Genomic DNA, 17,700 nt, shown 5'->3' with positions numbered 1-17,700 from the left:
TGGGACATAACATAGACTATGATGCATGGGCTAAACTTTGGAACAAGAACCTAAAATTCACCGCATGCTCTGCCAGTGTGGTGTAGTGGTTAAGAGTGGTAGTCTCATAATCTGGGGAACCGGGTTCGAGTCTCTGCTCCTCCACATGCAGCTGCTGGGTGACCTTGGGCCAGTCACACTTCTCTGAAGTCTCTCAGCCCCACTCACCCCACAGAGTGTTTGTTGTGGGGGAGGAAGGGAAAGGAGAATGTTAGCCGCTTTGAGACTCCTTAAAAGGAGTGAAAGGCGGGATATCAAATCCAAACTCTTCTTCTTCATCTTTAAAAGAGAATGTAATGAAAATGGTTTATCGTTGGTATCTCACTCCCACCAGACTGGCAAAAATGTATAGGACAAGTAGCAAAACTTGCTGGAAATGCAAGGAAAAGGACGCCGATTTTACCACATGTGATGGTCATGTAACAAAATAAAGGAGTTTTGGGATTTGATCTATAATGAGTTGTTGGGTTGAAATAAACGACAGACAAGTAGCAAGTGTCATATGGGAGTCATCTCTCGAGCATGTCTCGGGGAGTCCCTTTTATTGAATATTACAGCATTGCCACATATGTGCTTATTGCTGATTGGTTAACACAAGTACAAAGCAAAAGGTTGCATATAGGCATTAATCACCGATAGATTAAAGGCTGGGAAAGGGAGCACAGAACTAGACAGGCATGAAAACCTCCTAATTAAAATATAACTAGTGATTGATATAGCAAGACTTAAACAATTACGTTCCGATAGATGTGGTCAACTATGCATTAAGAACAGGTCAGAGTATAATGTTTTCCTGAACTCAATGTGAACTGAACATTCTAAGGTGATGAGGGAACGTCTTAGTATTAGAACGATTTGTGCAGCATGTGCAGAAGCAAGGCTTAGAAGCAAGACTTCCCATCATGCCACAGTCATGTGCAGAAGCAAGGCTTCCCTTCATCTCCTCCTTTCTTTTTTATTTAAAGGTGAGTGGGACAAAAATACTTCGGGATACGTGGTTTGCCAGCGCATGCCCGAAATAAGTCCGTCCACTGGTGCTGTTATGTGATTTCAGGGTGAGTGGGACAAAAATACTTCGGGATACGTGGTTTGCCAGCACATGCCCGAAATAAGTCTGCCCACATCTCCCCTAATGTTTACTGTTGGTGCTGCCATTTCGCAAAGTAGGCAGCGATGATTTTATTGGGTGGCTGAGGAGGAGAAAAACACTGAGACCAAAGGCGTATGAGACCAGGAATGCATTGGACGAAGCAACATAGCAAAATTAATATACATACTATGATAATAACATATTGAAAGAGATTGCGAGGCCAATTCAGATTTGGCAACCAGCCAGTGAGCCACTGGGTAAACGAATCCCAGAGGCCAGAAAGTCCAACATCCTGTTTGATGTGGTGTGTGAGATTTTGCAAATGAGAGATTTGCTTTTGAATAGCTTTGGAATTGTCAGTAATATTGAAACAACACATGTCATCCACTTGTTCACAGCCATAATGATGAAGCATCAGCAAATAATCAATTGAAGCACGATTCTGTAAGAGTCCATGACGCAAGTCACTCTGTTCTTTATTCAAGAGGTGAAGAGCTTGTGAAGTAGAATTCAAGGCTTTTGCTGCGGAGCAAGCTAAAGAGTTAATGTTCATACTATTCCGTACAGCCAATCCAGGGACTCCTAAGAGAGAGACAGCTAGAGAAATATATTCAGATCTGCTAGGAAGAGAAACAGAATCATCACAATCATTAGTCGATTCCACAGAGCGGCGATATCGAGAGTGGGACAAATGATGCTTTTTGGGTAAAATGATGGCTAAACGGCTTAAACAACAAGGTGTGCCATGGCTAATGTTTGCTGGAATATAATTGAATGTGTAGCCTGGGCACGACCAGAACCAGCCTTCAGGCAGCTCTGTATATTTATATATATATGAAATATTTACATAATTAGAGCAGTTAAATGTTAGGGTGTGAAACCTAAGACGCTGGCAAGTTAGCAATGTCATGTGACTTTAAGTAGTCAAGCTCATTAAGTTGTTAAGTTGCTCAGTATATAAAGAGTATTTTCTCTGCCTGTGGGGCGTGAAGCAAAAATGTCTGAAAGCTCCGGAGGTGTTTCTGTTATCTTTCTGCAATAAACCTGTCTTTGGAAAGACAGGCTTCCCTGTGTTGTTATTTCTTTGCTGCTGAGACTCTGAAGCTTGTACTGCAACAAGAATCTCTGCACTGGACTTAATTAATGCTCTGCAAAGAGAACTGTTGCTGGTTGCGCAGTGGAAGCGTTTACTGGACCAGTACACAGACTCTCTTATCCTCATCCTTGCCCATTTTCACACAGTTGGCTTTTGTGCAATTGACCATACGGGCACATGTGACATTAAAGGAAGCCACGTATGGGGTCAACAAATCAATGGCCAGAGGTGGGCGTCGGCGCACTTGGTTACCCCAGTGATGGTAACCGGAATAACCAAGGGTGCAAAGAGAATCATTTTGGGGTAGGGATGAATAAAACCAGGTATCATTTTGCATATCGAAAGGGTCATGACAAACAGGGATAAGGCAAGAGCCAAGGATTTCACCTATTGATACCTGTTGAGTTAGGCAAAAAGAAGAAACATTGAGGGTTTTTGCAAAAGATTCCCACACATTTATTGGTGTCGAATCACCGCTGTTAGTGGAAGCAGAGAGGGGCAAAAACAAAACACTGAAAATGAGCACTATCATGGAATTTATAGTTACAGATAGGTAGCCGTGTTGGTCTGCCATAGTCAAAACAAAAAAAATTCTTTCTAGTAGCACCTTAAAGACCAACTAAGTTAGTTCTTGGTATGAGCTTTCGTGTGCATGCACACTTCTTCAGATACACACTGTGTACACATTCTGTGTATCTGAAGAAGTGTGCATGCACACGAAAGCTCATACCAAGAACTAACTTAGTTGGTCTTTAAGGTGCTACTGGAAAGAATTTTTTAAATGGAATTTATATTAAGGCAGGAAATGAGACACAGAAGCAAATTATCAGGGGTTGCTTCTAGCTGCCTTTCCTTTCTAAACTGTTCAGCTTGAAGTGAGAGTGATTTTATTTGGCCCCACGTCACTGGTCCATTACGATTTCCCCGCTTGCGAGTCCTGGGGGGGCCGGGCGCCACATCCTGGGCGATCTGGAGTTGACAGTCGAACTGCGGTATCGGATTCTGCAGGGCCTGTTGCCATGCCACAGTAGAGGTGGACGCAGCGTGCGGGAACCCAGCGAGCACCCTGTGGAGTAGAAACTGCAGCATAACCCTTTCCCCAGGTAATCAGTTTTACTGGTTCACTCCATTCGTTGGAGGGTAATATTTTATAACGGACCAGCGGGGCTGGAAGTATCTCGTTTTGCTGAAAATGCTTTTGGAGGCGAGTAAAGTATTCATGATCCTGTATGGAAACATTTAAATGATTAAGAGTAAAGAGAACACTAGCCAACCAGCCTTCCTTTTCTGAAAGTGAGGCTGGGACTCCGGCCTATTTTTCCTGCCGAATTAAGGCAGTTTTTAAGGTGCGGTTAGCACGTTCAACAATAGCTTGGCCTTGGGAATTATAAGGGATGCCAAATAAATGGTGAATATTCCAAGTTTCACAGAACTGAGCAAAGCTTTTCGCGCAATACGCTGGGGCATTGTCAGTTTTCAAGGAGTGAGGTTTGCCCATGACTGACATGGTACGAACAAGATGATTGCAAACATGTTTAACCTGTTCTCCCCTTTGGGGGGTGGCCCAAATAAAGCCAGAGAACGTATCAATGCAGACATGTATAAACTTCCAAGGTGAGAAAGGGGAAAAATGAGTCACATCCATTTGCCACAACTGGTTGGCCTCCAGCCCACGGGGATTGATGCCAGGGCTGGGGTGGCCAATCTGATTAGAGCATTGAGGGCATTGTTGGATGATTGCGCGAGCCGCTTCCAACGGAATTTGGAATTGGCGGCTAAGAGCTTTCGCATTCTGATGATGGAAAGCATGACTTTCAATGGGGGAGACAGGCAAAGCCCTAAGCAAAGAGTTTGCTTTTGCATTACCATCAGTGAGAAAGCCTGGGAAGGGTTGGTGAGAGCGAATGTGCACCACAAATAGTGGGTGGGAGCGATTGGAGAGAAGCAATTGTAAAGACAGGAAAAGGCTCAATAGATTGTCATCCAATAAGGGACTTGCATAGCTGCCTTGTAAACGAGTTATAACATTTGCAGCATAAAGACTACCCACCACCAAATTAATTGGCTGTGAAGAGAAATGATGCAGGGCTTTAACAGCAGTTGCCAACTCAGAACGCTGAGCTGATTTTTGTGGAAGAGTATAGAGGCTGTGCCATTTCCCATTCTGTTGCCATGCAACCACCCCCCTGGAGGGGGCTCCGTCAGTAAAAACAGTAGGGGCATCCAAAGGGACAGGAGACAATATAGAAGAGAAATATAGTGGAAATTGTTTACCCATTTGCAGGCGAGGGTCGGCAGGCACATGACATCCCACCTGGCCGACAAAATCAGCTAAAGCGCACTGCAAATCCATGCTAGTGGAAAAAAACAGTTTCCCATTGTTCTAAGGGCATGGGCACAATAATTTGGCGGCAATCGATGCCAAAGAGACTTTTGCATCGGCGGCGACCCTTGCTGATGAGCTGAGCAAGGAGATCCACTAAAGGAGTCACCGTGTTCTTCGGCATGTGATGTAAATACAGCCATTCAATTATGTGAACTTTTGATGGGCCTAACCGAATAAGGGCCGCAAAAGGTTGGACTGAATCTGTCATTATGACTACATCTGGCAAAACATTAAGAATTGCTTGGTCAACCCAGTGGATACGCATAATTTCCTTTAACTGGGCAACAGTTTTCTGTTGAGAAGAGGTCAAGGTAATTTGCTCACCAGGAGATTGGTGGCCTTTTAAGGCTGAAAAGAGCGGCCGCAAAACTTCAAGAGGGATTTTAAAATAAGGTCTTATCCAATTAATATTGCCCAGCAATTGTTGTAGCTGGACATATTTCATTGTTTTTGGAGCATGAAGCTCAGGGACTATGGGAATGGAATAGCTAGCTATCATTTTGTGTCCTAGATAATGGGGTATTGAAGAGGATAAAGATTTTAAAATTGTGACTGCTTTCAGATTGGGAAGAGTGACGAGGAAGGATAAACCTAGAGACTGTTTGATTGTTTTAAGATCTAAGCAAGAGAGAGATAAAATATTAGGCCTCCACTTTGGAAAATCGCTTGTCATTCAGGGCAACAGAGCTGAAATCTATAGAGACATACCTAAACAGCTTTTGAATCTTAGAGGGACTTATACGGAACTTGTAAAATTACTGAGAGGCAACTCAATTCCTTACAGGTGGGAGTTCCCTCAAGGACTATCTTTTAATTTTAAAGGAAAGAAAGTTAAAATCAGATCAGCAGAAGACCAACAAAAGTTTTTGAACGATTACGAAGAGGACCTACAGAAAGGGACAACAGGAGCCTGGCCACCACCACTACCTACACCTGTACCAGCACCTACACCCTCGGGACCAGAGGACCAAAAGAAAGGGACGCCACCACAGGACAAATAGTTTGATCCAGGATGTCTCTGCAGTTGCTTAGTTGGAACATAAATGGCGGAAATTCCCCAGAGAAAAGAAGAAGAATCTTTCATATATTGAAAAAAGAACAATTGGATATTATTTGCTTGCAGGAAACACACGTGACCAGGCTCCATAGAAAAGTCTTGATTAACAAAAGATTAGGCTTAGTTGGAACATAAATGGCGGAAATTCCCCAGAGAAAAGAAGAAGAATCTTTCATATATTGAAAAAAGAACAATTGGATATTATTTGCTTGCAGGAAACACACGTGACCAGGCTCCATAGAAAAGTCTTGATTAACTAAAGATTAGGCCAAGAATTTATTTCATTGGACAAAGTTAAGAAAAGAGGAGTGGTGATCTACGCAAAGGAGAGCCTGTCACCAAAATTTTTATTTAAAGATGAGCAAGGAAGAATTTTGGCTATTGAAATACAGACTCAAGGAGAAAAATTTTTGTTATTAGGAATTTATGCACCGAATGAGGGGAAATCAGAATTTTACAAGAAACTGCATGAGACAATCCTGGACTATTTAGACTACACTAACATCATTTTGATGGGAGATATGAACGGAGTGGTCTCCACAAATATGGACAAGTCACAAGATCAAAGCTTAACAAAAGATGGCAGACTACCTAAAACCTTTTTTGAACTAACCGACAATATGGACTTAATTGATATCTGGAGGACAAAAAACCCCCTAGGTAAAGAAGGAACCTTCTTTTCTGAGGCCCATCTGTCATGGACAAGAATAGACCAAATATGGATAACTAGGAGGCTGGCACCGATGACTAGAAAAGTGGAAATCTGCCCAAAAACTTGCTCCGACCATAATGCTATGAAAATGGAATTAAGACTTACTCCAACCGGTTCCTTCAGATGGAAAATGAATGACACCCTATTAAGAGATCAGGAGATTGTGAAGAAGGCCCAAAAAACTTTGAAAGACTATTTTGAAATTAATTTGAGTACCACGGTGGAAAAAAGAACAATCTGGGACGCAAGTAAAGCAGTTATGAGAGGGTTTCTGATACAACAGAATACGATAAAGAAAAGGCTCTGGAATGGGAAAAAAGACAAGATCTTAGAGAAGATAAGAGATGGAGAGAAAAAGTTGAGATCCAAACCAAAATCGAAGGAGATCTTGAGAGAAATTAAATTTTATCAAGCACAGTATGCGAAATTGATAAATCAAGAAGTTGAGTGGAAAATTAAACAAATGAAACAAAGATCATTCGAATCAGCTAATAAGTGTGGGAAACTTTTAGCATGGCAACTGAAAAAGAGACAAAAATTGAACACAGTCACCAATCTAGAGATTGAAGGGAGAAATATCCAGAAACCAGAAGAAATTAGGAAGTGTTTCCAGAGATACTTTAAAAAGCTTTACACTCAAGGGCCACAAGAGGAGAAGGAGATAGACCAATTTTTGAAAACAAATGGTCTACCAAAACTTGTTCAGGAAAAGAGAACAATCCTGAATCATAAAATAACACAACAAGAAATAGAGAGTGCCATTCAGAATATGCAACTAGGCAAATCTCCAGGTCCGGATGGGCTTACCTCCAAGTATTATAAGACATTGAAAGATTATTTGATACAACCACTAATGGAGGTATGCAACCAGATTTTGGAGGGGAAGAGGGCACCGGAATCGTGGAAAGAAGCTTTCATCACATTGATCCCTAAAGTGGAAACTGAAAAGACTCAACTAAAGAACTACTGTCCCATCTCACTCCTAAATGTGGATTACAAAATCTTTGCAGACATTTTGGCGAGTAGACTTAAAAAAGTATTAAATGAAGTAATCCATAAAGACCAGGCAGGCTTTCTCCCAGGAAGACATTTGTCTGACAATACTAGGAATATTATTGACATTTTGGAACTTTTGCAAACCAACATCAATACAAAATCAGTGTTAATTTTTGTTGATGCGGAGAAGGCCTTTGACAACATCTCTTGGAGTTTTATGAAGAAAAATTTGGAAGGGATGGGAGTGGGACGGGGGTTTGAAAATGGAATAGAAGCAATTTATTCAGAGCAGAAAGCGAAATTGATTGTAAACAATGTGGTGACAGAAGAATTTAAAATTGAAAAAGGAACACGACAAGGGTGCCCCCTATCCCCTCTGTTATTTATTTCTGTTCTGGAGGTGCTTTTGAAAATGATCAGGGAAGACCGGTTGGTACAAGGAATACAGGTCGGAGTGAAACAATTTAAACTGAAAGCTTTTGCAGATGATTTGGTTTTAACATTACAGGAGCCAGAATCTAGTACGAAGAGAGTGTTGGAACTAATTCATGAATTTGGTCGGGTAGCGGGGTTTAAATTGAACAAGCAAAAAACTAAGGTTTTGGAGAAAAACTTGACACCTTTGGAAATAGATGGGTTTCAGAAAGAGACAGAATTAAATGTTGTTAAAAAGGTAAAATACCTAGGGGTAAATTTGTCTGCCAAAAATTTGAATCTGTTTAAAGATAATTATGAAAAATGTTGGTCAGAAATTAAGAAAGATTTAGAGATTTGGTCAAGATTGAAACTTTCCTTGATGGGCCGAATTGCAGCTATAAAGATGAATGTATTGCCGAAGATGTTATTTTTGTTTCAGACCCTACAGATAGTAGACAGAGTGGAGTGTTTTGGGAAGTGGCAGAAAGATATTTCTAGGTTTGTCTGGCAGGGCAAAAAGCCCCGAATAAAATTTAAAATACTAACTGATGCCAAAGAGAGAGGGGGATTTGCCCTGCCAGACTTAAGGTTATATTATGAAGCTGCGGCTTTCTGCTGGATGAAAGATTGGTTACTTCTTGAGAACACTGATGTCCTAGATCTGGAAGCGCATGACAATGCTTTTGGATGGCATGCATATTTGTGGTATGACAAGGTAAAGGTTCATAAAATGTTCAAAAACCATATTGTCAGGAAAGCTATATTCATGGTCTGGACAAAATACAAAGACTTACTAGAAGGTAAGACCCCGAGGTGGTTATCACCAGCGGAGGCCAAGGCCAGAAAAAGACTCAATATGGAGGTCGGATGGCCAAAATATAGGGAAATGATAGAAAAAACTGGAGACAATTGGAGACTGCAGAGCTTTGAAAAATTAAAGAATAGGGTGCAAGATTGGTTTCACTATGCTCAAATTCAAGAAGTTTTTAAGTCGGACAAAAAAATAGGATTCCAGGTGGAAAAATCGAAACTAGAGACAGAACTGTTAGAATCTAAGACCAAGGTACTCTCGAGAATGTATAACTTGCTGCTTAAATGGAATACCCAGGATGAGATAGTTAAATCAGCCATGATAAAATGGGCTCAGGATATTGGGTACAACATTATGTTCGAAGACTGGGAAAGGTTATGGACCACTGGAATGAGATTTACGGCATGTAATGCCTTGAAAGAGAATATTATGAAAATGATATATAGGTGGTACATGACCCCAGTCAAACTTGCAAAAATTTACCATCGGTCTGATAATAAATGTTGGAAATGTAAGGAGGCTGAAGGGACATTTTTTCACCTTTGGTGGACTTGTCCAAAAGTGAAGGCCTTCTGGGAAATGATCTATAATGAATTAAAAAAGGTGTTCAGGTACACCTTTCCCAAGAAACTAGAGGCCTTCCTCCTGGGCATTGTGGACCAAAGGGTGATAAAGAAGGATAAAACATTTTTTATGTATGCATCTACAGCAGCAAGAATACTTATAGCAAAATATTGGAAGACACAAGATCTTCCCACGCTGGAAGAGTGGCAGACGCAGTTGATGGACTATATGGAACTGGCTGAAATGACTGGCAGAATCCGAGATTTGGGTGAAGAGACAACGGAAGAAGATTGGAAAAAATTTAAGGACTATTTGCAAAAACAATATAAGTTGTATGAATGTTAAGAATCTGCATGTTTTGGAATTTAGCTCCTGCAACTAGATCGGGAAAATAGGAAGACAAGTTATAATTAAGAAAAAGTTGAAATTTAAGGTTACTATATTCTTTATCTTAAGGCATAAACACTGGATAAAAGGTACTTTAAATTTAGAAGTAAAATATTTTGAAAGATATAAATAAGATACGAAACAAGGTAATAATTTGCTGATATGTTTTATTGTAAAGAACGCAGGGGGAGGGAGGTGTGGAGAAGTCCAGCTAACAACTTTAAAATGTATTTTAAAAGTTGGAGTATTACTCTTTTTTCTTCTTTTTTCTTCTGTAAACTGAAAATGCAATAAAAATGTTTTGTTTTGTTTTTTAAAAAAGGTCTTATCCAATTAATATTGCCCAGCAATTGTTGTAGCTGGACATATTTCATTGTTTTTGGAGCATGAAGCTCAGGGACTATGGGAATGGAATAGCTAGCTATCATTTTGTGTCCTAGATAATGAAAAGGAGAGGATTCCTGCACCTTTTCGGGAGCGATTCGCAAACCATAAATTGACAAACAGGCTACCATATCCTGTTTCCATTGAGGGGGAAGGTGGGGGCCAGCCAATAATATATCATCCATGTAATGACAGATTAGAAGGTGTGGATACTGAAGACGGAAAGGCTGGAGGGCTTGATTCACATAATGTTGACACATGGTAGGGGAATTCAACATTCCCTGCAGTAGGACTTTCCATTGATATCGTTCCGTGGGCTGGCTATTATTTAACACAGGAACAGTGAAAGCAAAGAATTTACGATCCTTTTCCTGTAAAGGAATGGAAAAGAAACAATCTTGCAAATCTATGATAGCCAATTGATAGGAATGGGGATCACATTTGGATTAGGCAGACCACACTGCAAGGGCCCCATGGGTTCAAGGATTTCATTAATTTTCCTTAAATCCCGGAGAAATCTCCATTTCCCACTTTTCTTTTTTATGACGAAAATGGGGGTATTATAGGGGCTAACAGAGGGCTCAATATGGTCTGCCAATAATTGTTCATTAACCAATTGTTTTAAAGCAAGTAGCTTTCCCCCAGTTATGGGCCATTGTTCCACCCATATAAGGGTGGTAGATTTCCAGGTAAGGGGGAGTGCAAGCTTACTCATTAAATTGGATGGTAGCTTGTAATTGTTGTAGCAGGTCTCTGCCCCACAGATTGAGGTGGGTTTTCAGCACACAGGGCTGGATGTATGCAATGGTTTCAGAGCTATCAGGCAGAGAAACAGGCAGCCACTGTGCGCTTTTAGAAGAGGTTTGAGGTCCACCCACACCCCAAACTGCAGAGGCAGGCTCAAGGGGCCACGTGGGGTCCCAGCAATTATTGGAAATGACAGAAATGTCTGCGCCCGTGTCAATCAAGCCTTTCAAAACTTTGCCATTAATTTTATACTTACAAAGAAGTTTCTGTTCACCAATCCTCTGGATTACAGCTAATAGCTGTGGAGAAAGAGGAGAGAGCTGGTGCAAATTACTATCCATAATAGAAGCAGTAGGATGAGAAGGGAGCACTACCAAATGCGCCCAAGACTCACCCTTTTTTAACTGCATGGGCATTGTCAGCATCGCCCTTGAGCCAGTGCACCAACTGGACTCATGCACCTCAACCCCGACTGGGCTAGGCGAGCTGGGTAGCACCGCCAGAGACCTCCTTTCTCACAGGAACAGGTCACAGTGCTGTGGACTCACAGCTTAGAGCTGAGAGCACCGGATTCACTGTCTCAATAATACAGTCGTTGCGCAGCAGAGTTTTGCAGTCTTGCAGAGTATAAACCACTCGGAGAGCAGCTCTGTAGAATATCTTCCTTTTATTCTGTAACTACAACTATGATACAAAACTATATACAGAGCTGAATATTCTAAGCATAAATCAATGCTACACTGAGAGTCTGCAGCTGCTCTTAGCAGCAACCTTATCTCTAGGATCTCTAACACTCTCTCTCTCTCTCCGATACACTGACTGACTGACTCTCTCTCACACACACAGATGTGGTGCTGGGGCAGAATAAGTAGATAGCAGAACACGCCTCCTCCTCTCTGGAGAGTCAGCAGAGACCATCAGGAGATCATCAGGAGATTCTTGGGTATGGGAGGGGTGAAATCTCCTCATCCTCCCCCATTTCATCCGACCATTTCAAGAATCTTTTACATAACTGCAATTTGCACACACACTCCAAAAGTTGTTCTCTGTTTACAACCTTGGTTAACATATCTGCAGGTATCTCTCTCCCCCCTTATCTAAGAGACTTTATCACATCATTAAACAGTTACTACAACCACTCTGTGTCCATTAGGAAAGAGTTAAAACATAAATCTCAACCTGTAGTTTACACAAAATACACATTGTGAACACACAAATGGATAAGCAGCTTCTAGAAACATACACATTTCTCACTCTCAAATGCAAATTGACATTTCTAATTAGGCAGATTTGAACAAACCACTTTTCAGAACTCAAATACATGCTTTCCTTCAAATATCAGGTAAGGAAATAAATGCAGCGTTTTGTGCTATTACTCTTAACACACTTCATGTCTGGATTAAAAATCCCACCAGAGTTGCATGTGACCGCAGTCTTTGCAAACTCTTCAGAAAACCTTGTCGGTGGTACACCCTTGGTTGTTCTCTCGGACCTGCGCAGAACTCTCTGATCCTCTTGTTCTGGTGCTTCCTCCTCGTTGGGAGAATGGGGAGCTAAAGTATATGAAGCTGCTAAGTCTGAATCAGCGTCAGACTCACCTGAGGCTTTTGGGCTCTGATAATCTGTGCCATCATCTGGAACTACATTGGCATCAGAATTATCAATCACATCAGAACTTGCCTCCCTCTTAACTTTCTTTGTCCCTTTTGCACCATCATCACAAATGGGATGGCACTGAAAAACGCCAACTCTGTCCCATTGTGGATTGTCGTCAATACTCCTGGTCAGCCTTATGGTTTTTGTGTCTGTGATCAGGACACGATAAGACCCTTTCTCATACCCTAGGAAAACACCATGTTCTCCACGCTTGCTCAGTTTGTCACCCTGCAAGGTGTGCACCCAAACCTCCAGTCCAAATTTTTTAAAATGCTTTACACATGGCTTCCTTCCGTGAAGCATCTCATACGGGGTGCAATTTATACTAGACTGGTACCTCCTGTTATACACGTGACAGAAAAACGAAAGAGCTTCGGCCCAAAAGGGATTGGGCAGCCCCGAATCATGTAATAGTGTTCTGATTCCTTGCTGCAGGGTCTGGTTTATTCTCTCACATAAACCATTCTGCCAGGGTGATCTGGGCGTGGCAGTCCTATGCTCAATGCCCTGTTCAGAAAGAAAAGCCTCAAACTCTTCTGAACAAAACTCTCCACCCCTGTCTGTGAAAATACAACGTACATTCTCATTATGTACATTTCTTTTTTTAAAAAATAATTTTTTATTGATTTTCCAATTTTATCGACACAGCAACTTCCAATTTTTTATTGATTTTCCAATTTTATCGACACAGCAACACTAAACAATACATACAACAACAGACACACACAAAAAGAAAACATAGATCTAACTTTCTTAACCTCCTTTTCATAAGCCTCTTTTCTCGGACTTCCCCATACCTTCCCCTTTTTGCATCCTAGTTTCACAATTTTTCAGCAACTCTTTTAACCAATTAAAATTTAAACTTATTCTCCTTTTCAATATCACATTAAATGAAAAAGAATAAATATAGCTGTAATTACATCTTCCTTTCCCTTCACACTTTAACACTCCTCAATTTTATAGCGATTTTTAAGATATACTTTAAACTTCTTCCAATCTTCCTCCACAGTTTCTTTCTCCTGGTCGCGGATTCTGCCGGTCATTTCTGCCAGTCCCATAAAGTCAATCACTTTCGCCTGCCATTCTTCCAGCGTGGGTAGCTCTTGTGTCTTCCAATACTTTGCTAGTAGAGTCCTTTCTGCCGTTGTGGCATACATAAAAAAGATCTTGTCCCTCCTTGGCACCAGTTGGCCCACCATACCCAAAAGAAATGCCTCTGGTTTCTTATGAAAAGTACATTTAAGTACTTTCTTAATTTCATTATAAATCATTTCCCAGAAAGCTTTAATCTTCGGGCAGGTCCACCAAAGGTGAAAGAAGGTACCTTCAGTCTCATTACATTTCCAGCATTTATTATTGGGCAGATGATAAATCTTAGCAAGCTTGACTGGGGTCATGTACCACCTATAAATCATTTTCATAATGTTTTCTCTTAAGGCATTACAAGCCGTAAATTTTATACCTGTGATCCACAACTGTTCCCAGTCAGCGAACATAATGTCATGTCCTAGGTCCTGTGCCCATCTAACCATTGCTGATTTAACAGTTTCATCAATTGTATTCCACTTCAACAGCAAGTTATACATCTTTGATAGGTTCTTAGTATTGGATTCTAACAATTCAGTTTCTAATTTCGATTTTTCCACCTGGAACCCAATTTTCCTGTCTTGTTTAAAGGCCTCCATTATTTGATAATAATGGAGCCAATCTCGTACCTTGGACTTTATCTTCTCAAAACTCTGTAATTTAAATTTGCCACTCTCTATTTCTAAAATCTCAGAATATTTTGGCCAGTTGGTTCTCGTGTTTAGCTTCTTCACCTCTTTAGCCTCCATTGGTGATAACCACCTGGGAGTTTTATTTTCCAGCAAATCCTTATACCGAGTCCAAACATTATATAATGCTTTCCTGACAATATGGTTTTTAAAACCCTTGTGCACTTTAACCTTGCCATACCAGATATATGCATGCCAACCAAACATGTTATTAAAACCTTCCAAATCCAGAATGTCTGCGTTTTCAAGTAGTAGCCAGTCTTTCAACCAGCAGAAAGCTGCCGATTCATAGTACAGTCTTAAGTCTGGCAGGGCAAATCCCCCTCTTTCTTTTGAATCAGTGAGTATCTTAAAGTTTATTCTGGGCTTTTTGCCCTGCCAGACAAATTTAGATATATCTTTCTGCCACTTCTTGAAACAATTCAGTTTATCCACAATTTGTAATGTCTGAAACAAAAATAACATTCTAGGCAATACATTCATTTTAATCACTGCAATTCGTCCTAGCAAGGTAAGCTTCAAGTTCGACCATATTTCTAGATCCTTCTTAATCTCAGTCCAACATTTATCATAATTGTCTTTAAATAAATTCACATTTTTAGGTGTCATATTAATTCCCAGGTATTTCACTTTTTTGCCATAATTAAACCAGTTTCCTCTTGAAACCTCTCTCTTTCCACGCTTGTTAAGTTTTTTTTCCAAGACCTTGGTTTTTTGTTTGTTCAATTTAAATCCTGCTACCTGACCAAAAACTCGGATTAGTTCTAAAACTCTTTTTGTACTAGTGTCTGGCTCCTGTAGGGTCAAAACTAAGTCATCTGCAAAAGCCTTCAGTTTGTACTCTCTGGCTCCGACCTGAACTCCTTTAACCAGCTGGTCACCCCTTACCATGTTTAACAGAACCTCCAGGACTAATATAAAAAGTAACGGGGAAATTGGGCACCCCTGCCGTGTCCCTTTTTCTATAAGAAGTTCATTCGTAACCACATTATTTACAATTAATTTTGCCTTTTGTTCCGAATATATTGCACCTATACCATTTTCAAATCTTTGGCCTACCCCCATCCCATGGAGATTCTTCTTCATAAACTTCCAAGAAATGTTGTCAAAGGCTTTCTCCGCGTCCACAAAAATCAAAACTGCCTTTGTATTACTATTAACTGTCAGCATTTCTGTTATGTCAATTATGTTCCTTACATTATCCGATAGGTGTCTACCCGGGAGAAAGCCTGCCTGGTCCTTATGAATCTCCTCCACCAACACTTTCTTCAATCTTTTTGCCAAAATGTCTGCAAATATTTTGTAATCCACATTCAATAAAGATATTGGGCAGTAGTTCTTGATCTGTTTTTTATCAACCTCAGTCTTTGGTATAAGTGTAATAAAAGCTTCTTTCCACGATTCAGGTGCCTTCCTCCCCTCTAATATTTCATTACAAACCTCCTTAAGCGGCTGTATTAACCATTCCTTTAACGCCTTATAGTATCTGGAGGTTAGTCCATCTGGTCCTGGAGATTTCCCTAGTTTCATATTCTGAATGGCACCCTCTATTTCTTGCTCAGTTATTTTCTCATTCAGAGTCTGCACACTCTGTTGCGAATTTTTTTGTAATTCATATTTCTTGAGAAAATCTTCTATTTCTCCTTCATTTTCTGGCCCTTGTGCATAGAGTCTTCTGAAATAACTCTGAAAGCAATTACTGATCTCATTTGGCTTAGAAATGTTCTTTCCATCCACCTCCAAACTTGTAACAGTGTTCAATTTCTGTCTCTTCTTCAATTGCCATGATAGGAGTTTCCCACATTTATCTGCTGATTCAAATGTCCTTTGTCTCATTTGCTTTATCTTCCATTCTATCTCCTTATTCATCAGTTCCATATATTGCGTCTGGTAAAACTTAATTTCTCTCAAGATCTCATGAGACTTTGGTTTAGACCTCAATTTCTTTTCGCCTTCTTTTATTTTTTCCAGAATCTTGTCTTTCTTCTCATTTTGTTTCCTCCTTTTTAGGGAATTCTGCTGTATTAGGAAACCTCGCATCACGGCCTTGCTTGCATCCCAGATCACTCTTTTCTCCACTTCTGTCCTCAGATTTATCTCAAAGTAGTCCCTCAAAGTTTTTTGGGCCTTTTTGTAGACTTCTGGATCTCTAAATAGGGCGTCATTCATTCTCCATCTAAAGGAACCAGCTGTTGTTACCTTCATTTCCATCTTTACCGCGTTGTGGTCGGAGCGTGTCTTTGGGCAGATTTCCACTTTTTTATCATTGGAGCCATTCCACTAGTAATCCATATTTGATCTATTCTTGTCCATGTCATCTGGGACTCTGAGAAAAATGTCCCCTCTCTCTCGAGGGGGTTTCTTAGTCTCCAAATATCTATCAAGTCCATGTTGTCGGTCATTTCAAAGAAAGTCTTAGGTAATCTCCCATCCTTAGAAATCACCTGTCTTTGTGCTTTGTCCATATATGTAGAGACGCCGCCGTTCATATCTCCTAAAAGAATCACCTTATAATCCAGGTAGTCCATCAGTGTCTCATGCAATTTCTTATAAAATTCTGCCTTCCCTTCATTTGGAGCATATATGCCGACTGTCAAAAACTTTTCTCCTTGGATTTGTATTTCAATTGCCAGTATTCTTCCATGTTCATCTTTAAAAATCAGTTTTGGGGCCAATTTCTCCTTTGCATAGATCACCACTCCTCTTTTCTTAACTTTATCCGATGAAATAAATTCCTGTCCTAACCTTTTGTTTATAAGCACTTTTCTGTGTATTCTTGTTATGTGGGTCTCTTGTAAACAAATCAAATCCAATTGTTCTTTTTTTAAGATATGGAAAACTTCACGTCTTTTTCTGGGAAGGTTCAAACCGTTACAGTTCCAACTTAAAAATCGCAGAGACATTGTTGGTTAGTTTCCTCCAGCCGCACCCTGCGGCGGTTCTCCCTCTGGAGGTGATTTAAGTCCAAATGTCAAATTTCCCAAATCTGTATCCGATGTCGAGTCCAGCACTCCTTTCACCAGGTCCTCTTCGTATCTGTCCAGGAATTGTTCTTTATCTTGTACTGTTCTTATCCTAACTTTCTTTCCTTTGAAGTTGAAGGACAGGCCTTGCGGATATTCCCACCTAAAAGGTATGTTGTTCTTCTTCAGCAGGTCAACCAGGTTCTTAAAGTAGGTCCTTATCTCTAAGATGTATTTTGGGATGTCCCTGTATATTTGCACAGTAGCGTTTTCAATCTGAAGAGTTTTCTGATAATGCAAGTTCAGTATTTTATCTCTTTCCTCTTTAGATCTCAAAGTTATCAGACAGTCCCTTGGGATCTTCCTACCTTGCCTTCTGCCCAATCTGAAGGCAGTTGTTATCTCGAATTCTTCTTCCTCTAGGTTCACCTGCCAAAATTCCGAAAGTTCTTTTGTGAGAAAGTCCACTAGGCTGTCCCCTTCACTCTCTGGGACGAGTCTCAATCTCAAGTTCTTCTCCTTACGCTGCATCTCCCACAAAGACAAGGTCGCCTCATGCTGGTCAAGCTTCTTGCAAACCGGTACTAAATTTTCCTGTGTGGATTCCGCTGTAAATTTCT

At 40.6% G+C, this 17,700-nt stretch overlaps 1 long non-coding RNA gene across 1 annotated transcript; it reads right to left on the bottom strand.

Moving 5' to 3' along the window:
• Positions 1–535: 535 nt before the first annotated feature.
• LOC310836026 lies at positions 536–11,096 on the bottom strand. Its single transcript, XR_014559845.1, has 2 exons — positions 10,943–11,096; positions 536–1,749 (listed from the first exon to the last, which is right to left on the bottom strand). It is a non-coding gene; the product is annotated as an uncharacterized lncRNA (long non-coding RNA).
• Positions 11,097–17,700: the final 6,604 nt, after the last annotated feature.

Source organism: Podarcis gaigeae, assembly GCF_964106915.1.
Source record: "Podarcis gaigeae genome assembly, chromosome: W".
In the NCBI taxonomy this organism is placed as follows: domain Eukaryota; kingdom Metazoa; phylum Chordata; class Lepidosauria; order Squamata; family Lacertidae; genus Podarcis; species Podarcis gaigeae.
This window is presented reverse-complemented; position numbering and strand designations above follow the sequence as displayed.